At 37.2% G+C, this 17,627-nt stretch overlaps 1 protein-coding gene across 1 annotated transcript in view; it reads right to left on the bottom strand.

The window, feature by feature from the left end:
- The window catches only part of SNTG1 (syntrophin gamma 1), a gene marked incomplete at its 3' end in the record, with an annotated part of 103,739 nt that overhangs the window by 60,841 nt on the left and 25,271 nt on the right, over window positions 1-17,627 (bottom strand). Inside the window, exons 4-5 of the mRNA XM_084864728.1 lie at window positions 8,698-8,773; window positions 1,550-1,675 (exon numbers count right to left, since the gene is read on the bottom strand). The remainder of the gene's footprint in view (window positions 1-1,549; window positions 1,676-8,697; window positions 8,774-17,627) is intronic.

Genomic DNA, 17,627 nt, shown 5'->3' with positions numbered 1-17,627 from the left:
TTATTTTCAGAGGATGTCTTATTTTCGGGGAAACACGGATAGGTAAAAAGAAAATTTAGTGTGATTTTTTTTTAATGTTTATTGATGTTTACTGATATAGCTATAGCTATAGATGTCCAAGGTATTAATTTCCTCTACTTTTGTTATTTTTATTTTCTGTAATTTTGGGGTTTCCCTACAGCTTTTTTTCGTAAGTATAGTCTATTTTTGGACGTTCTCTCAGCTTGAATCCACTGTTATTTTACTGGAGCCTTGTTGATATGGTGATAAATTCTGGAGGAAGTGGAAACATTCCATAATCCTCTGAATAAGTTGCAATCTTTTAGTGATCTTGTACTGTGACCTTCACAAGTACTTCTCAGCTTTTCTTCTCTTCCTGCACTTAGATCCAATAGGAAAGCATGAGGGGTCTGGAGGTTGGTATCTGCCTTTTTCTATGATTTTTAGTCTCTAAATAGTTTCTCTTGAGGGAAGACTTTAGTTAGAAAAAAAATGTTCTTGGTATATTTCAAAATAGTTACTTTTCCCCTTGCACTGCAGGAAATACATGAGCATTTTTCTCTGTTCCTTACTCTGAGAAACTGGTGGGGCTCCTGGAGATAAAACTCGTGATTTCCCAGTGGCCTTCTGAAGGCTGAACCTGGGAGTAGTAAACTCTCAAGCTAGTCTACAACGAACTTCCAGGAATTTGTTAATTACAATTTCAATTTTCCTACCATTTTTCTGCTTCAGTTTGGGGGGGGATGGAAGTTTTCTCTGTGACTACAGTTTTCTAAGGGATAAGAAACATTGACTTACAGTCTTCTTGGCTTTTCCTTGCTGTGAGAAAGGTTGTGGTGACCTCTAAACTCTACATATCAGAACAGAAACCGGAAGTGTGAATTCTCACATTTCTGATCTGATGAAGTTGAAGAATAAAAAAAGGTCTAGTAAAAAGAGTTAATGTTCCCAAAGCAACATTTATAATGTCTAGCGCATACTAAATACAAGTAGTTCGCACAGTTATTTTCTTTAGTTGTGTTGCTATGGTAAGAGACAGCAATAGGGAAGAGTACAAACTAAACTCAGTCTTTGCTTGGGTTTCAAGTGCATTTCTACCACTCGTTGGGTCATCACTATGCAGTTTTTTTTTGTTTGTTTGTTTGTTTTTATTGATTTTTTTACAGAGAGGAAGGGAGAGAGATAGTGAGCTAGAAACGTCAATGAGAGAAACATCGACCAGCTGCCTCTTGTACACCCCCTACCGGGGATGTGCCCGCAACCAAAGTACATGCCCCTGACCAGAATCGAACCTGGGACCTTTCAGTCCGCAGACCGACGCTCTACCACTGAGCCAAACCGGTTTCGGCATCACTATGCAGTTATTTAACTGTCCCATGTCTTAGCTTCCTACTGCAGGATATGTGTGCCTAGCAAATGATAAGGTCTATATAAATATAAACTCTCATTATTAAGATACACGAATTTAATAAATATCTTTGATATTTATTAGGGCAATCATTTATACATCATTCCTTTACTTCAACAAACAAACATAATATAGGTTTACCATGTACATGGAACTCTGCTGAGGCTGGGGGTGCACAGACATCCTCTCTGCCTGAGAAAACTCATCCGTGCTGAGGAGGCAGACTATAACTCGGGTTCGTGTGATATGAGGTACATAACCAAATTACTGTACAAAGACAAGAAGAAAAATAACCAGTTGGTTCAGATAATCAAGGAGAACCTCACAGAGCCTCCAGCATTGCCAAAAATGAGTGGCACTGACAAATGAGCGACATCTCTGCAAACACATAAATGGAGATAGAACATGAATACACAGAACACTGGGAACAGGACAGCAAGTTGAGAAGAACCCCCTGGATAAATCTCAGAGTAGAGGGAAACAATATTATTCCCAATAGTAATGGTACATAGCAATGTGTGCTCATCCTACACAGAAACAGCAGAAACTATCTTTAAAATAAAAGAATAAACTGAAGGACTATAGGATGCTATCAGTTAATCGGCTAGGAATCGAGGCTATACAATGCGGAATGATAAATGAGAGAAGCAAAATGTTTGTGGGAAATGTAAACACAAAACAAACACTAAAATAGTGTAAAATATGTGTCAGACACAATAGATATACTTGAGAAATATTCATTCGCTTAATCTCAACAGTAACTTGGTGAGATGGGCACTTTTACTATTGCCACTTTGTTGACCATGAAGCACAGGCAAAGAGAGGTTACGTTATTAAGTCTAAGGTCCCACAGTTATGAAGTGGTGAGGTCAGGATCTGAAGCCAGGAACTCTAGAGCTTAACCTGTTTCATGTCTTAAAATATTCCTGGAAGTGTGCTACATTAACCATCATTTAAGATATATCGCAGTGAGATAGCTAAATTAGGCACAGACTCATGCATGAGGAAAGTGAACTCAGCCATTCTGCAAGTTATGGATTAGGAAGATAGTTGGAAGACTTCCAAAAGCTTTAAAATGTTAAATTTTTACAAAGTTAGCAGTATCTTTTCAAAAGTAGTTTTTTTCATTTGACTTTCCTTTTTATCGTTTTTGTTCTTATCACTGTTCAGTTCTGTAATCTTCAGAGGTTTGTTACCAACACTTTAGTTTATTTGAGGGGCAATATTTTTATATCTGAGACAACTTCAAGCTGTCAGTTGACATCAAATATAACAGATCTTACGTATTTGTGTGAGGCTACACATTGATATACATTTACAACCTGGTACATAGAAGAAATGGACCTATTAAAATGATCGCATTGGTTCTGAGAAAAAAAAGTAATTGTACTTCAGAGGAAAACAGCTGCTCCAACTGTGCTATTCTGTGTCTGAGCTCTTTCCTGACAGCACTGTCATCATTCAGCAATAAACACCTCAAACACCCTGACATAAAAGGACCAACTGCACATTTGGTGCAGTTAGAGGATTGCAGATGGCAAGATTTCATTCTTTATAGGTGAGTGACAGATATATAGATATAGATAGATATAGATATAGATATAGATATAGATATAGATATAGATATAGACATAGATATATAGATATAGATGATATATCACCTCTTCTTCATTCATTCACACATCAATGGACACTTAGATTTCTTCCATATCTTGGCCATTGTAAAAAATGCTGCAATAAACATGAATGCGTATGTCTTTTCAAATTAGATAAATACCCAGAAGTGTAATAGATGAGTCCTTCTTAGTTTCTTGTTATAGGCTTTGTTTTAAAGTCTATTTTGTCTCACAGAAATAGACGCCAACTTTTTTTGTTTTTTTTTGTTGTTGTTGTTGTTCCATTTGCATGAAATATAGTTTCCTTTTCCTTTGATCCAAAGTGGGCCTCTTAAAGGCAGCGTATGTAAGGGTCTTGTTTTCTTATCTATTCAGCCACTCTTTTGTTTGTGGCATTTAATCCATATACATTTAAAGTATCTATTGATAGGTATGTAGTTTTTGCCATTTTATTATTCATGTTGTTGATATTTTCTTTCTTTTTTGCTTTTTCATCTTGTTAAAGAAGTCCATTTAACATTTCTTAAATGTAGATTTGGTGGTGACGAATTACCTTAGCTTTTTCTTGTCTGGGAAGTTCTTTATCTGCCCTTCAATTCTAAGTGATAGCTTTGCTGAGTTGTGTAATTTTGGTTGCAGGTCCATACTTGTCATCACTGAGAAAATATTGTGCCAATCCCTCTGGCCTGTAAAATTCAGCTGACAGCCTTATGGAAGTTCCCTTATAGGGAACTAACTGCTTTTCTCTTGTTGCTTTTAGGATTCTCTCTTGGCCTTTAACTTTAATATTTAAATTATGATGTGTCTTGGAGTGAGGCTCTTTGAGTTAATCTTGTTTGAAACTCTGTGCTTCCTGAACTTGTATGTCTACTTCCTTCACCAGGTTTGGGAAATATTTGGCATTATTTCTTCAAATATGGTTTCAATTCCTTGCTCTTTCTCTCCCCCTCCTGGTACCCCTGTGATGTAAATGTTGGTATGTTTTGAAGTCCCAGAGGTTCTTTAAATTATCTTCATTTTTGGATTATTTTCTCCTTTTTGCTGTTCTAATTGGAAGTTTCCTGCTACTTTGTTCCTCTACTTCATCTATTCTTTAATGTAGTTTTCATTTTAGTTATTCTATTCTTTATTTCTGTCTGGTTTTTTTTATGTTTTTTATCTCCATTTTTATGATTCCTATCTCTTTATTATAATTCTCATTGAGACCAACAATTCTTCCCCTAAGTTAATTGACCATCCTTACAACCAATGTTTTGAAATCTGCATCTGGTAGAATGCTTGTCTCCATTTCATTTAGTCTTTTTTCTGGTGTATTTTTCTGTTCTTTTATTTGAGATATGTTTTGCTGTCTCTTTATTTTGGCAACCTCCCTGTATGTTTCAATGTATAAGAGAGAGCTCCTACATCTCTGGGGCATGATAGAGTTGCCTAATCTAGTAGATGTCCTATAGGGCCCAGTAGCACAGCCTCTTTGTTCACTAGAGCCAGACACTCCAGGTACACCCTCCAATGTGGACTGTGTATACTCTCCTATTGTAGTTCTGTTGGCATGCCAATGGGAGGGAATTACCCTCATGCTGATTGGCTAGAAGGACTGGCCATGACTACAACAGAGAAGTTGTTGTGTAGGGTCTGAGTCTACTGAACAAGATTCATTGAAGCATGACTCATGAGTCTGCTGAATATGCTCTTTGGGTGTGTAATATGTGGAACTGATGCTGTAGTATCTAGTAGGGTCTGAAGCTGGCCACCAGGTATGTTGATTCTTGAGCCTTTTGAGGGGGTCTCTAGGTGGACCAAGATCAGTCACTGCTTTGGGCCCATCATGGTATGAGCTACAGAATGATCTACAGATAGTTGCCACTTGTGCTGGGCTAAGCTGCAAACTGAGGCTGGCTGCCATTGGTCTTAGGCTTAGGGCTACTTAGAAAAATGTATTAAGCAAACTGAGAGACACCTTCCTTACATGGGGTTTGTGAAATGTTGGGAGATTTTAGCACAAACCAAGATGTGATGTTTGTATGGAAAAAATAACTGGAAGCATCATAGGTTGGGCTCACAAATTGGGTGAGGCAAGGTGAATAGTGTTAGTTAAGTCAATTGAGATTCTGATATGGTGCCTGCCTACTCCTGCAGGCTAGGGGTGGGGAGAGAACTCAACCAAGGAACAATTACTTCTGCCTGCAATTCTGTCTAGGAGAAAGTTACCTCCCCCCCAGCCTTCACCCTAAAGTCATACAATTCAGTTCCTCTTCTTTATATACCTGTGTACTTTTTGAGCTGCTGCCCCAGAGTCTATCAGCAAGTAAGTGTGTGTGTGGTCCCTTTAAGAGGAACTGCCTGGGTCTCCAGCAGCCCTCTGTCTCACTCAGCCACAATCCCCAATGGTTTTCACAGCCAAAAGTTATGCTGACTTCTCTTTCTGGCTTTGAAACCTTGATGTAGGGAGCATGGTGTGGGGCAAACTCCCCTGTCTCCTCAGGGGGACCTCTGCAGCCAGGATATCCCTCAGGATTTTTAACTGCCATGGGTTGGTGTGGGACTAGCTTGTTCCATGTCTGCATCCCTCTTGACAGTCCTGACATGGCTTCTCTTGTACATCCCTAGTTATAGTACTCCGTTCAGTAAGATTGCAGGCAGTTCTCGATGATAGTTATTATGTAGTTCAGCTGTAATTTTGATGTCTATGTTCTGGGGAGGAGGCAAGCACAGTTTTTACCTACTCCACGCTCTCGACCCAAAATAAATGTTTTATCAATGCAGCCGGTGGCTCTCCCACCTCAAACATGCCTGAAAATACAGGGGGATTTGATGAACAATTCTGGAGGCAAATGGGCCAACAGAAGCTGCATCCTCTGGTTAGGTGCAATGAAGGGACAGACCGTGAAAAGACTCATCAAAGTGCAAGGTCAGATGCCTCAAACATCTTCAAAGCACAGAAAAGCAGCAACAGCATTAAATTCACCTGTTCAAATATCAAGTATTTCTATTACAGTGATTTTGTTCCGGCAATAATAATAAAAAAATGCCCAGGAAGACAGAGCTGTCCTCTAGCCAAGCATGGAGGTCAGCAAGCACAAAGCAGTGGCAAGCAATGCAGCTAGAACATCTGCTCACACAATAGACCCAGTTTGCTCTTGCTCATGGGAAATTTTCCACTTGAGTATGAAGCCAGCCTAGCTTTAAATATAGTCAAATGTGATCATGGATAAACCACAGGGGAGGCATAAGTAAAATTCTACAGGTCAGGGGAGAGACTACAAAAATACATTAATAGTGCATGCTAAGGCATGTAGTTTTAAAATGTTTCTTATTTCAAAGTATCAGAAAATAGTAGGCTACGTGTTTTAAGACTGTTTATTATTCCTCCTCTTTATCTTCTCTCAAAAAAATACCAATTCAAATTTCTTGCTTCTCCAAAAAGTATGTTGAATTCTTTTTTTTAAAAAAATGTGAGGAAATGATATATACCTAAGAAGAGGGGAAAATGTTTGAAATGCATCCAGATATATTTCAATAAAAAGTATTCTTTGTGATTATAGAAGAAGGTGCTTTGAGGATGAAAACAGTCACTCTCAGATGAATTGTCATTACTCTCCTTACAAATGGATTTCTCTCTTTCTTCATTTATATGTCACCTTCCTTAGAACTCTGTCAGGGCTTACAGTATAGGACACTTAGCACAAGGATGAAGTGAAAGGATATGGAGCAGGATACTGGGAAAGTCTAAGTAGGTAATAAATGACCATCTCTCGCAGAGCAATAACATCGCCATTTATGGCTAGAACGCCGTCATTTGGGTAGTTTCCACGTACATAGCTTGCTCTCGGTCTCTGTTTAGTTAACTCCTTCTTATGAGCTTCAAAATGAAAGGAGGAGAAACCAAGGAATCACAGGGTTTCAGGAAACAGAAATGTCCATCAAGTTCGAATGGTTGGGGGAATGAAGAATAGATGCAGAGGCAAGGAAATGCAATGGTAGAGACAACAGGTCATTCTAGAGTACACACTCCTGATTCAATTTTAAAAATAGGTTATTTTCCTCTATTATCTATCAAGCTTCTCTACAGCATTTTCATTGAAGGAACGGTATAACTCTATATAGGCCTCGTCATGAAAATTATTCTAAAACATTGGCTATAACACAGTATTTTTTTTTTTTTGTGGACTAGAATGTGTTCTTGCTGCTTCCTAGAAAACTATGCCTTAGAATTTTCTGTTTATTCAAATAATGAGAAAACAGTGTTTAATGTAATGATAAGAGAAAATGTACCTGGGTTCAGGTGGGTAGGAATCACAATTTGTTGAGGAAAGAATAATAGATTTATTAGCAACCCATCACTATCTGGGTGTGATTATGACACAAAATGGCTTTCATAGTCTAAGGACATCTAGTAATACTAAGAACAAATGTAGACCTAACTGTTTATAATCTTAAATGTCATCATCTTTGCCATAATCTTTGAGAAGACAGCCAAGGAAATCCAATAACAAACGTTCTGCAAGGATGTGTGGAGTCTTACAATTCTATGGTTTTTTACATCACACAGATAAACATTCTAAAGAATTCTTGTCATTTCTGTATTACATTGAAATATGATTTAATAAAACAATATGTACATAATACACCTTTAAGTGTTAGCATCCATTTAAGCATAATAGATGGTAATGAGTTTTATGATTCTCACTAAAACCACTTTGGAGATCCTTTTTCTGCCAGAAAATAAAAACTGCGAAATACTGCAACAATTTATTAGGAAAGTAAATTTAGTGATTTTCAGCCAAAACTTTGGCAGCCAGGTTCTGGTCTTTAGAGCAAATACAGTTTGAATCCTTCCAAAAGGAACACTCATCTTAGCACCAATGTCACAGACAATATTCATCTTCTAACTGATTTGACTCTACTGACTCATGCTCATTTTCTCCAGTAATATTGAATTTCTTTTATAATTTCACACTTCCATCCTTTGTTCTGAATAAACAAAAGAGGATGTACTAGTCCCCTAGGCTCTACTATGGTAAAGTATGTTAAGAAACACTTTGCCAGCCAAGCCAGTTTGGCTCAGTGGATAGAGCCTTGGCCTGTGGACTGAAGGGTCCTGGGATCAATTCTGTCCAAGGGCACATGCACTGGTTATGGGCTCGATCCCCAGCAGGAAGCATGCAGGAAGAAGCCATGATTCTCTCTTATCATCGATGTTTCTCTCTCTCCCTCTCCCTTTCTCCCTGAAATCAATGAAAATATATATATTTTTTAAAAGAAACACTTTGCCAAGACCCCCCTTTCAATTATTACCTGTCTACCCTTTCTCCAGTAGTTCAGCACTCACTCATGGAAGCCTTACCATAAAGTAAGCTTTTGAAAATTGATTAGTTTTCATTCCTCTGAAGGATGCTCATTAGAGTAACAAAAAATTCAATATAGTTGTTTAAATAAATATGGTAGGAATATATGTACAAATACAGTCCAAATAATAAACACTGGCATGCATGTGAAATATTGCTACCCTCCCCACACCAGGATATTTTTTTAAGTTTGATATTGTTCTAAAACAGATAAAGAGGCTTCCTAAACCTTAATACTGAAGAAAATTACGTGCTTATTAAAATGTAGAGAGTTATATTTTTTTCATTCATCTACTCTCAATAGCTTATTGAAAAGTAATGATCTTACTTGAGTGAAGGTAGGGCAGTATTTTGCTTTTATCAGAAGTCACTCCTCTGGCAATCACAACATTCTGGAGAATCGTCTAGATACAGAAAACAAAACAAAAGTCTTGCAAACATTCTAAATAGATGCAATACAGTCTATACACTGAAGCGAACCCATTTCATCCATAAGGAGACACGTCCAATTTACACTTGTATCGCATTCAATTTATCCCATTTCTTGTCAATTTATAGGAGTAACTCAAAACCTTGTGGATTATCAAGATGAAATAATATAGTAAGTATTTCTTATATGGCTAATGTCATAAAACTAATTTCTGCAGAACACGGTTTGGGAAAATCGGCTTTAAGAAAAAAGCACAAAAGGATATTAGATAATTTGCCCAAAATTGTATGTGCCAGTAGTTGCATTCAGATCTAAACAGCCAATACTTCAGCCTTGAGGGTAACGCCAAGTTTAAATTATCAATAATCTTTAAAAGCCTTTCTTATGAGGAATCGCTTCATGTTTGATGCCAAAAAGTGATTACTATTTTTAATGAGACATAGCTATTAACTCAGTTTTATACTGAAGGAGAGGGGCTGATCTCCATAAATCAAGGCTTGAGCAACAGATTGCTATTTCTAAAGGTTAGAATAATGTTTCTGCCTTTGCCACTTAATGTTTAACGATCATACTTATATAATCTATGATATAAACTCAATTGTAGTCTTGAAACTACTTTTATACTTTGATAAAATAATAACCAGGTGAGACATCATATTTAAGAGAACAGTGGGTATCCAGAGAATTTCCAGAGGCACACAGCGGGAGGTACCTGTGTAACTAACTCATCAGACCCAGAAAGGACTCAGTAAGCACATTCTAATTCCGACTCTGATTCAGATTTATTCAGAGGCCTGGCAACATGGCCTTCTCATACTCTCCCCAGAGAATTCTGAACCTTAGCCAAGTTGGGAACCTAAACTAGAACATGAGCTTCTGGGCGGTGGTAAATAGTTCAGGAATGGCTCTGAAAGTCCTGACCCCTGGTGGACACCCCATATTATCCCCTTTTGTGACTATGGGCTGAGCTTGTGACTAGGATAAGGTCCCATTAAATGACAAAAGTGAAGGGATTGGGCGAAAGGAGATCAACTAAAGGAGTTGTATGCAAGATTATAACCCTGACCAAGGGACATAAACACCAGGGGCGGGGGGGGGGGGCGGTGAGGACATGAGTGGGGTGGGTGGGTTGGGGGGTTAATGGAGGGATAAGGTATGTAATACCTTAATCAATAAAGAAATTTAAAAAATAAAAGGTGAAGGGATTTTGCAGCTGTAACCTCCCAAATCAGTTAGTGTTGGATAAGCCAATTTGAGTAGCCAGACATGGTCAAGCGGGAGCTCTTACAGAGGGAAGGAGATTCCAGCTGAGACAGATGGTCCCGCTGGGTTTGAAGAAGCTGCTTTGTTGGGAGATGGCCACACACTTATGTCCTTTAGAAAGCGCTGCTAGGAGATCGGAGCACGAAAATGGGGAAATCAGCGCTACAAACACTAACAAGCGGATTCCGCCCATGGCTTAAATGAACCCAGAGAAAGTCCCTGAGCTCTGTAGGAGAACACAGCCTGGCCAGCCCTGCGATTGCAGCCTTGGGGCCCCTCCATGTAATTAAGGTTGTTTTTAATGGAAAAGCTTAAGAATTCGGAATTAATTGGGGAGGGGGGAGAGAGACTTATGTAATACTTTAAACAATAAAGAATTTAAATTTTAAAAAAAAGAATTCAGAATTATGTATCAATTAAGTGAGGGGGGAAATTAAGGCATTCAGATGAAAGCAGAAGTTAAGGCAGTTTATTACTTCTAGATTCGCCCAGAACAAAATGATCAGAGGAGTTCTGCAAAGTAAAATGAAAGAAGGTTAGATAGTAACTTGAAGTTATATTAAAATAAAATTCTCGATAAAGATAAATACATGGGCAATTATAAAAGTTTGTATTATTGTAATTACAGCTTATAACTCCATTTTTTGTTGTTTACATTATTTAAGAGACTAATAAATTTTTAAATTATTTGCCTAAAAGCTAGTATTATTGTAACTTTGGTCTATAACTCCACATTTTGTTTTTTGCCTAATTTAAGAGGCTAATGCATTTAAAATAATTATTAGTTTATATCTGAAGCATTATATACTATGCAAAGATGTAATTTTGTGATATCAACAACCAAAAGTAGAAGAGGTAGAGGTATAAACAAGCAGATTTTTTATTTGTTACTGAAATTAAGTTAGTATAAATTCAAATTAGAGTGTCATATTATAGAATGTTAAATGTGATCTCCATGCTAATCACAAATAAAATAGCTAGAGAATACACATAAATGCTATGAAGAAAAACATTTAAATGTTTCACTACAGAATATAAACTAAGCACAAAAGCAGAAAGTAATGTAAGAAATGAGGAACAAAAAACCCTACAAAGCATAAAGGAGTGGGCAAAAAGTAGAGTTACCATTGTTCTTTTGGAAAATAATGCAGTAATTCAAAAATAATAATATAAGAATAAACTATAAACCTATTTTGTGCACCCAAATATAGAAAAGGAACAGAAAATGATGAAAATAAATCTCTTCATAGCATTTACTTTAAATGCAAGTGAATTGAACTCTTCAATAAAAAGACAGAGATTAGCAGAAAATTTTTAAATGTCTAATTCAGCTCTGTGCTATCTACAAGAGACTAACATAAGATCAAAAGACACAAAGAGCTAGAAAGTAAAGGGGTGAAAAAAATTATACTATTATCAGAAAAAAATATACTTGAGTCAAAAAAGTTTACAACAAAGAAGCATTTATTGCATTCAGTTTTCTATCCCACAGATGAGTGAAATAATAAATAGTGATTTATATATTTATATATAATATTGGTATAGATGGAATAATACTGTGTTTTGACTGTGGTGGTGGTAATAGGCATTTGTACATATGATAAAATGACATAGAGCTATATACGTAATGTCAGTTTTCTACTTTCAATATTGTATCCTAATTATGTACAAAATAACCATAGGGGAAAACTGGACAAAGGGTTAACTGGATGTCTCCGTACTAACTGGATAAAGGGTTAACTTGATATTTCTGTACTATTTCAGTAAATGTACATTTATTTCAAAATGAAAAGTATCAAAAATTATTCATCCATCCAGAGAATATATGAATTCAGAGACGAGGGTCGAGGGACAAAAATAAAAATTCTTCTCCACTCTGAGCATCTGCTATATACAATGAATTGTGTTGCATGGCTTTATAGCTTATTTAGACTGCTGTAACTTTCAGCCTCAATAACTGCGGGAAAAATAACTGTACTTTTTTAAGTCATCAGTTTCCATATGACCTTGCACCACCCCTTGCCCCCCAGGCCTAACTGCACTATTGTCTGTATCCATGGGTTTTGAATGAAGATGTTAATAACATTATTTGGGGATTTCTTAATTTGGACCATTTTCCTATTTGTGCTTTTCTGTTCCTGTCAAACCACCCTTAAGCTCGCAGGTTTCACTCCTGTGCAACCCGCTGCTCTTGTGATGCGGTGGTCACCCGCACAAGACTGTGGGCACTGGGTTCTCTTCCTTATGAAGGTAATTGGTCGACAGCTACTTCAAATCTATAACCTTCATCACATTCTCCATTCCCTTATACCAGATTAACTACCTGACTAGCCATTCAAGTACATTACAATTAAAGTGGGAAAAATTAATTACGTTATTATGCACATACACGTGCCAAGTAGTCCAAGATGTAGAATTCAGAGAGCAAAGCTTTTCTAGAACAAGAGGCCCAAAATTCTACACATGCTCAAAGACATTTTTTTCAATATACTTTTATTGATTTCAGAGAGGAAGGGAGAGGGACAGAGAGTTAGGAACATCAGTGATGAGAGAGAATCTTTGATTGGTTGCCTCCTGCACGCCCCCCCGACTAAGGATCAAACTCGCAACCTTGGCATGTGCCCTTGACCAGAATTGAACACGGGACCCTTCAGTCCACGGCTGATGCTCTATCCACTGAGCCAAACCAGCTAGGGCTCAAAGACATTTTTAATCCTACAAATAAAACAAAATTATATATATATATATATATATATATATATATATATATATATATACTGAAAAAATAATCTAAAGCCTGGACTTGTTAACAATATAATACCACTTTTATACTATATCAGAAGTAGCATGCATGTTTATCAAAAACAGTAGACAAGTGATCAAGGAAAGGTTTTACAAATAAACATTGGAACTTCTTTTTGCAGGAGGGAACAATTTTAGATAATTTATGCTCTTCGGCAACTCATTTGTATTCTAGTCTAAATATACATCAGCCTAAATGGTTGACAAAATCTGGGCCAGAAACCTAAATACAGAACTCCGGGAGGACTGCTGGCGGGGTGCAAGCTCATTTATGTAACCACCGGTCTGATATTTTATCAAGGTGGGGAATCGTATAATTTGCTTCCCTGTAGCCTGTGGGATGCAATCTGTACAGCAACATGCAACAATGAAAGAAAAAAAAAATAGCAATGTAGCCATTAGGAAGTGCGGTGTGCTTTTTAAGGCAACGTGAAAGCATAGTTTTAGAGCGGTTCTGATGTTTTTTCCCTTCCTGATGGATAGCAAACAAGTCCAATTCTTTCCCAGCTTAAATAAAACGTTCCCGCTGGGACCGGTTTGGCTCAATGGATAGAGCATCGGCTTGGGGACTGAATGGTCCCGGGTTCGATTCCGGTCAAGGGCATGTACCTTGGTTGCAGGCATATCCCCAGTAGGGGGTGTGCAAGAGGCAGCTGATCGATGACTCTCTCTCATCGATGTTTCTCTCTATCGCTCTCCCTTCCTCTCTGTATAAAATCAATAAAATATATTTAAAAAAATAAATAAATAAATAAAAATAAAACGTTCCCTTCACTATTCTTCTACTTTTAGTCATGTTGATTTTTCCATCAATGGCCAAATTTCTTAGGCTGCTGCTGAGATAGTTTTCCTACCATCTATTTACAGGAAACATGAACTAATTGAAGACTTTTTTCCATTGCTGTCAGTCCAATCACATTGATTGTGTACCTACCTCCCATTGGAAAAATTCTAAATATTCCTTTAATCTGAAGATCTTGGAGTTCCATCTATGGCTTCTCGCTAGCAATTGCACTGTACAAGGATGAATACAAGATCAAGATCTAACCCCCCTACCCCCTTAACCCTTCACTTCCCCAGAAACTGCAAGTTGTAAATGGGTTCCAATGGGAACATGGGTGACATGAACGCCATTCCTCAACTCTATACATACCCTGTTTCCCCGAAAATAAGACAGTGTCTTATATTAATTTTTGCTCCCAAAGATGCGCTAGGTCTTATTTTCAGGGGATGTCTTATCTTTCCATGCGCTAGGTCTTATTTTCGGAGAATGTCTTATTTTCGAGGAAACATGGTAGCTCTGGCACCATAACTCTTCCTGAAACGCAGACAGTAAACAGTAAATAGTCCTGAACAGGTTAAAAAGAAATCCTTTTAATGAAAACAACAACAAATCACACTTCCAGGCAGGCTAGAGGTAATCTATTACTCTATTCCACTTAATTAAATCCAGTTTCAGACAACTTAATTCAATACACGTTTAAGGTATTGACCAAGTTGCAGGCCGCCTTGGAGGAGACCCATCAGTGCTGGAAGGGACATGCAGCTCTCACGGATTTGTTTATCTGTCTTGTTTCAGTCTCTGGCTTCCCAGAGCTTGACAATTGCTATTGCCCTACACTTCCGGGCTAAGTGCGTGCTTCCAACAGCAATATTGGACTTCAACCCAGCTGCCTAGGCAAAGCCTGCCCTGGACCATTCTCCTCCCATCTTGACACATAATTGGGTGTTTTATTCACTGGAACCACAAGCATTCTGTACAAATTCCAGACTAAATGTCTACTGGAACTTAGCATTTCCCCATTTCTGTGAAGTGACGTGGCCTGTAGGTAAAATCCATGGTGCAGAAAGAGAGGCTAGACTTGAGCAGTTGTATTTTCTCTATTAAAACTACTTATCATGCTAAAGCTTTGCATACAATGTTACTTTTAACCCTTATAAAAATCATTAATGGTAGATGCATATTACTGTAATATGAGATGAAAAAAAATTAAGATTAAGTGAAATAAGCCAGTAGATGAGAAAGACAAATATCACATGATCTCATTCATTTATGGAATATAATGAACAACATAAGTTGATGAACAAAAATAGTTCCAGAGACAGAGAAACATTGGTCAAACCTCAGAGGGAAGGTAGGGGAAGTTGGGGGTAAGGGGAGGAGATCAACCAAAGGACTTGTATGCTTGCATATAAGCCTAACCAATGGACACAGACAGCAGGGGGGTAAGGGCATGAGTTGGGTGATGGGGTGGGGGTGAGGGGGGGGGGGAATAAGGACACACATGTAACACCTTAACCAACAAAGAAATTTTGTAAAAAGATTAAAAGACATTAAATAATTCCCCAAGGATCACATGATCTCAATATATATGCTGCTAATTACTACCATAATATATGTGTACCCTTTTGCAAATTTTGAAAATCAAACTGGAATAAAAATCCCAACATAATTTTGGCTCCTTGGCAAAGTCTTTTAAGTGGAGCAATAACTCTAGGCCACCCATAATGAAATTAACCTCACCAAATTACCTGGAGGAGGACCAAACTCTGGGGAACAGGATGGAGACTCGTGAGAGCAATGACTTAATTCTAACTGAAAATGCCAAGAGAGCAAGCAATTTAATTTGGGTGTTTTCCAGAAGGAAAATGAACAGACCATTTTTATTCCTCCTGGAGGCATTAGCACAAGTTTCTAATATATACAAGGACAGCTCCTCCTGTGGGAAATAAAAATAAAATATCAAGAAATTCCAGCAATAAATAGAGCTATCTTCTAAAAAGAATTTTCTTTCAAGAGGAAAAAAAAGTAGATTTCACACAATAACCCTTCATTTTAATTGAAGCAAGACAAATAAACATTTGCATGATAATATTTTGAAATGTATTGTTTTATTATCAAATCTAAATTGTACTTTTAAATTGAATCAAATAAAATTATTTTTAGTTCAGGTACTTAATGAAAACATGGAAATTGTTGCTAGATTCCATGAAGAATTTTCCTAAAGCGTGTTTTTTTCCATAAAACTTCCGCAACTGTTTGGGTGTGGGGGGAGAATTAATATTAATTAACATTTAGACTTTAAGTAATACAAAGAAATAATTTTTTGCCCTCAATTTTAAATAAAAATAAAATGTCATTGCCTTTTTAACATAAAGCTTAATTGATATACTTGCGGACTGGTGCATGAAATTCATGCATGGGCAGAGTCCCTAGGCTTGGCTAGTGATCAGAGCCAATTGGGACCTTCTGCCTGCTGGCTGGGGCCTTCATTCGTTCTGAGCCTCCCCCTGTTGGTCACAGTGAGGGACTGAATTCCTGGCCAAACTCTTGAGGAGACACTTTGCATATTAGCCTTTTATATATATATATATATAATTCTCTCTCTCTCTCTCTATATATATATATATATATAGAGAGAGAGAGAGAGAGAGAATTCATATAACATTAAATTCACCTTTTTAAATTGTATTAAGCCAAAACCGGTTTGGCTCAGTGGTAGAGCATCGGTCTGCAGACTGAAAGGTCCCGGGTTCGATTCCGGTCAAAGGCATGTACATTGGTTGCAGGCACATCCCCGGTAGGGGGTGTGCAAGAGGCAGCTGGTCAATGTTTCTCTTGTTGACATTTCTAGCTCTCTAACTCTCTCTCCTCCTCTCTATAAAAAATCAATAAAATATATTTTTTAAATGTTTTAAATTGTATTAAATTGGTAGTTTTTAATATAGTCACAGATTTGTGTAATTATTGCCACAATTTAATTTTAGAACATTCTCATCAGTCCCCCATCATCATCATCACCTGTTTAATCCCTTGCTCTCTGTATTTTAGATCTGTTACAATCAGCAGTAAAAAACTAGCCTTTTTATGTGTGGCCTATCAAAATTTTCTTAGTTCAAGTCCATCACTCCCATAGGTGTAAAAAAATATTCAAGGAAGAGTCTGCTAATGATAGAAAACCCATGCCATTTTAATACATGCGGGAGAGCAGTCAAAACCTTAAAGAATTCCATTAGCAGTGATGAGGTATTTTTTACCTCAGGTTTTTAATGTATCACTATTACAATTACAAATTTAACAACCACAACAAAACAGTGTGTGGCCCTAGACATTTCATTAAAAGCAGACTGATGTAGTGCTTCTTGTTTTAACTAAAAATAAAAGTCAGAAATTCCATGTCCTACCCTCCTTTATGTGCAATTAACTTCAACTTGTGTCAGTGAATAATGTACATATAAACTCTAATTTACATAAATGTTGGCGCTAATGTGTGTGGCTAATACTTCATATACCACTGATGACTATAATATGTATAAAATAAATGTCTAAAACTTTAAGATTATACTGGGCATAATTCCATTATCATGAAGATTTTTATAATAATTTTAAAAACTTGATTATCTCAAAGACAACACTAATGGACACTTATTGCTTAATGTAAATAAAAAAATGCTGGTGAAAAGGGGAAAAAGAAAAATATAATAATTATTTTTAAAAGAATAAGCCTAATTTGTTTTGACAAACATAATTGTGACTCTTCCTTACGCCAGGGTTGTGCCAGGACTGAAAATTGCAAATGTGAGTAGGACACGCCTGTACCAGAGTTTTGTCACCTGGAGAGAAAGACAAAAGGACCAAACCCCATTGTAACTAAGCATACTACAGAGAAGGTTCTACAGAGAAACAGACCAATTGAATGGAGAGAGAGAGAGAGAGAGAGAGAGAGAGAGAGAGAGAGAGCGCGAGAGCGAGAGCGCGAGAG

This window comes from Pipistrellus hanaki, assembly GCF_964339955.1.
Source record: "Pipistrellus hanaki genome assembly, chromosome: 17".
NCBI classification, from domain to species: domain Eukaryota; kingdom Metazoa; phylum Chordata; class Mammalia; order Chiroptera; family Vespertilionidae; genus Pipistrellus; species Pipistrellus hanaki.
The sequence above is the reverse complement of the archived record's forward strand: the minus strand, read 5'-3'. Positions and strand labels throughout refer to the sequence as shown.